The following is a 5,326-nucleotide window of genomic DNA, read 5'->3' as shown; positions in this document are numbered from 1 at the left end:
CCGGCTCCCCACCGCCCCGTCACACACTCTAGGGAATAAACTCCACCTGGAACGTGTGTGCCATCGATTTGCTCCAGGGCTTTGGTGAGACGGATACACCTGCGAATCTCAGTGACCCAGTGAAAGGTTATTTCTTGCAGGTGTATACACACTAGTGTAGAAACTCTGGGGAGGGGGAAATCGGAGGGGGAGAAGAACCATGAGAGACAATGGACTCTGAAAAACAAACTGAGGGTTCTAGAGGGGAGGGCGTTGGGAGGATGGGTTAACCTGGTGATGGGTATTGAGGAGGGCACATTCTGCATGGAGCACTGGGTGTTATGCACAAACAATGAATCATGGAACACTATATCTAAAACTAATGATGTAATGTATGGGGATTAACATAACAATAAAAAAATTAAAAAAAAAAAAAAGAAAGAAACTCTGGGGAGGAGGTACAGGAAATTGAGTCAGAATGGACGGAAGGGAGGTGGTGGATGGTTCATCAGGTCAGACTGAGGGTTTGTTTCTCTGGAAGCCACGGGGCACACTGACCTAGCTTAGCAGTTGGCAATAGCTCAGGAAGTGTCTTTCTGGGTCACTGTGTGCTCTCTAGAACTGAAAGCTTGTCAGTCATTGAGAAATGGGAACCTCTTGTCAGCACTGCACTATGGGAATGAAAGAGCAATTGCCCTAAAGGTGCTAATGCTTGCTGCCAAACAATAATTTCGGTTTACTATGACCCAGCAATTGCAGTACTGGGTATTTACCCCAAAGACACAGATGTAGTGAAAAGAAGGGCCATATGCACCCCAATGTTCAAAGCAGCAATGTCCGCAATAGCCAAACTGTGGAAAGAGCCGAGATGCCCTTCAACAGATGAATGGATAAAGAAGATGTGGTCCATATATACAATGGAATATTACTCAGCCATCAGAAAGGATGAATACCCAACTTTTCCATCAAAATGGATGGGACTGAGGAGATTATGCTAAGTGAAATAAGTCAAGCAGAGAAAGTCAATTATCATATGGTTTCACTTATTTGTGGAACATAAGGAATAGCATGGAGGACATTAGGAGAAGTAAGGGAAAAATGGGGGGGGGGAATTGGAGGGAGAGATGAACCATGAGAGACTATGGACTCTGAGAAACAAACAGGGTTTTAGAGGGGAGGGGGGAGGGGGGATGGGTTAGCCCGGTGACGGGTATTAAGAAGGGCACATACTGCGTGGAGCACTGGGTGTTATACGAAAACAATGGATCGTGGATCACTACATCAAAAACTAATGATGTGGGGCAGAGCAAGATGGCAGAGGAGTAGGAGACCTGGATTTCGTCTGCTCCCAGGAATTCAGCTGGATAGGGATCAAACCATTCTGAACACCTACAAACTCAACAGGAGATCGAAGAAAAGAATAGCAACAACTCTCTGAACAGAAAAGCGACCACTTTCTGGAAGGTAGGACGTGCGGAGAAGTGAATCCGAGGCGATATTCGGGAGGATAGACGGCGGGGGAGGGGCCTCCGTCGGCCGCTTCTGGCAAGTGATAGAGCTGCAGAGCACAAAATCGGAACTTTTAGAAGTCGGCTCCACTGAGGGACATCACGCCAGTGGCTAAGCGGGGGGTGGAACCCTCATGGGACAGTGTGGTCTCAGGACCCTCGGGGTCACAGAGAGACCGGGGGTGCCTGATTGCAGCAGAGCTCCCAGGTATTGGAGTGGGGAAGCCGGCTGCAGAGACGGAGCCCAGGCGCGGGCTCTCAGCTCGGGGTTGTCATAGACCGTGATCCGCGGCACAGTCGGGCCACTGCTCCTCCAGCAGGGACCCAACAAGCGGCAGATCCGGGGAGACTCCCCTTCCTCCCCCGGGAGGAGCGGCGCGGGAGCGCACCACAGGGATCTGCTGGGTTTGGAGATTCCACACCGAGTCGGGTGCCAGAGATAGAAACGCGCAGTCACAGGCCGGGGGAGCACGGAGTGCGGCCGGAGACCGGGGAGACAGGAGTGACTGACTGCTTTTCTCTGGGGGTGCACTGAGGAGCAGGGCCCCGAGTTCTCGGCTCCTCCGGGGCGGAGACTGGGAGGCCGCCGTTTTCACTCTCGGCCTCCAAAGCTGTACGGAAAGCTTGCAGGGAACAAAAGCTCCGGAGAGCAAACCCGAGCAGATTACTTAGCCCGGACCGGCAAGGGCGGGGCAATTCCGCCTCCGGCAAAGACATTTGGGAACCACGGCAACAGGCCCCTCCCCCAGAAGATCAGCGAGAACAGCCAGCCAAGACCAAGTTTACCGATCAATGAGAACGGCAGAACTCCAGCGCTAGGGGAATACTGCACATAGAATCCATGGCTTTTTTACCATGATTCTTTAGTCTTTCAAAGTTAATTTTTTTTTAACTTTTTTTTTTTTGAATTTTTCTTTTTCCCTTTTTCAACCAACATCTTATCAATCCCTTTTTTAAAAAACATTTTTATTTTTCATTTTTAGAGTCATATTCTATCCCTTCATGGTAGTTACCCTCATTTTTGGCATTATATATAAGTTGTTCTCTCTTTAAAATTTTGAGATAGTTTCTTCTAACAGATCAAAATATACCCTAAATCTCTAGTGTATGGTTTTGTTCTACTCTCCTGCCTGATCACATTCTCTCCCTTTTTTTTCTTTTTTTTGTAAATCCTCTTTTCTTTTTTCAAACAACTTCTTATCAATTCCTTTTATAAATTTTTTTATAATTTTCATCTTTACAATCATATTCCATTCCTTCATCATATCAACCCTTATTTTTGTACACATATAAGTTTTTCTTTCTTTAAAATTTTAGGAGGCACTATCTTCTAACAGACCAAAATGCACCCAAAATCTAGTGTGTGGCACTGATCTATGTACCAGCCTGATCATATTTGATCATATTCTGTTTTTTTTGTTGTTGTTGTTTTGTTCTGTTTTTTGTTGTTGTTGTTTTTATCTTTTTCTTTTTCTTTTTTCTTTTTTTTGCTTTTTCTTTTTTCTTTCTTTCCCTTTCTTTTTCCCCTGGCTTCAGGTCTTTTCTGATTTGTTTAGAGTATATTTTCTGGGGACGTTGTTACCCTGTTAGCATTTTGTTCTCTCATTAATCTATTCTCCTCTGGACAAAATGACAAGATGGAAAAAATCACCTCAACAAAAAGAACAAGAGGTAGTACCGACTGCCAGGGACCTACTCAATATGGACATTAGTACGATGTCGGATCTAGAGTTCAGAATCATCACTTTAAAGATACTAGCTGGGCTTGAAAAAAGCATGGAAGTTATTAGAGAAATGCTTTCTGGAGAAATAAAAGAACTAAAATCTAACCAAGTCAAAATCAAAAAGGCTATTAATGAGGTGCAATAAAAAATGGGGGTGCTAACTGCTAGGATAAATGAGGCAGAAGAGAGAATCAGTGATATAGAAGACCAAATGATGGAAAATAAAGAAGCTGAGAAAAAGAGAGATAAACAACTACTGGATCACGGGGCAGAATTCGAGAGCTAAGCGATACCATAAGACGAAACAACATTAGAATAATTGGGATCCTAGAAGAAGAAGAAAGAGAGAGAGGGGCAGAAGGTATATTGGAGCAAATTATAGCAGAGAACTTCCCTAATTTGGGGAAGGAAACAGGCATCAAAATCCAAGAGGCACAGAGAACCCCTCTCAAAATCAATAAAAATAGGTCAACACCCCAACATCTAATAGTAAAACTTACAAGTCTCAGAGACAAAGAGAAAATCCTGAAAGCAGCTCGGGAGAAGAGATATGTAACCTACAATGGTAGAAACATTAGACTGGCAACAGACCTATCCACAGAGACCTGGCAGGCCAGAAAGGACTGGCATGATATATTCAGAGCACTAAACGAGAAAAATATGCAGCCAAGAATACTATATCCAGCTAGGCTGTCATTGAAAATAGAAGGAGAGATAAAAAGCTTCCAGGACAAACAAAAACAAAGGAATTTGCAAACACGAAACCAGCCCTACAAGAAATATTGAAAGGGGTCCTCTAAGCAAAGAGAGAGCCTAAAAGCAACATAGACCAGAAAGGAACACAGACAATATACAGTAACAGTCACCTTACAGGCAATACAATGGCACTAAATTCATAGCTTTCAATAGTTACCCTGAATGTAAATGGGCTAAATGCCCCAATCAAAAGACACAGGCTATCAGATTAGATTAAAAAACAAGACCCATTGATATGCTGTCTGCAAGAGACTCATTTTAGACCCAAAGACACCCCCAGATTGAAAGGGAGGGGTTGGAAAACCATTTACCATGCTAATGGACACCAAAAGAAAGCTGGTGTGGCAATCCTTAAATCAGACAAATTAGATTTTAAACCAAAGACTGTAATAAGAGATGAGGAAGGACACTATATCCTACTTAAAGGGTCTATCCAACAAGAAGATCTAACAATTGTAAATATCTATGCCCCTAACATGGGAGCAGCCAATTATATAAGGCAATTAATAACAAAAGCAAAGAAACACATCGACAACAATACAATAATAGTGGGGGACTTTAACACCCCCCTCACTGAAATGGACAGATCATCTAAGCAAAAGATCAACAAGGAAATAAAGACTTTAAATGACACACTAGACCAAATAGACTTCACAGACATATTCAGAACATTCCATCCCAAAGCAATGGAATACACATTCTTCTCTAGTGCCCATGGAACATTCTCCAGAATCGATCACATCCTAGGTCATAAATCAGGTCTCAACCGGTACCAAAAGATTGGGATCATTCCCTGCCTATTTTCAGACCACAATGCTTTGAAACTAGAACTCAATCACAAGAGGAAAGTTGGAAAGAATTCAAATACGTGGAGGCTAAAGAGCATACTACTGAAGAATGACTGGGTCAACCAGGAAATTAAAGAAGAATTTTAAAAATTCATGGAAACCAATGAAAATGAAAATATAACTGTTCAAAATCTTTGGGATGCAGCAAAAGCAGTCCTAAGAGGCAAGTATATAGCAATACAAGCCTTTCTCAAGAAACAAGAAAGGTCTCAAGTACACAACCTAACCCTACACCTAAAGGATCTGGAGAAAGAACAGCAAATAAAGCCTAAACCCAGCAGGAGAAGAGAAATAATAAAGATCAGAGCAGAAATCAATGAAATAGAAACCAAAAGAACAGTAGAACAGATCAACAAAACTAGGAGCTGGTTCTTTGAAAGAATTAACAAGATTGATAAACCCCTGGCCAGACTTATCAAAAAGAAAAGAGAAATGACCCAAATCAACAAAATCATGAATGAAAGAGGAGAGATCACAACCAACACCAAAGAAATACAAACAATTATAAGAA

The sequence above is a fragment of the Halichoerus grypus genome, chromosome 6 (genome assembly GCF_964656455.1).
Source record: "Halichoerus grypus chromosome 6, mHalGry1.hap1.1, whole genome shotgun sequence".
NCBI lineage: Eukaryota > Metazoa > Chordata > Mammalia > Carnivora > Phocidae > Halichoerus > Halichoerus grypus.
The sequence above is the reverse complement of the archived record's forward strand: the minus strand, read 5'-3'. Positions refer to the sequence as shown.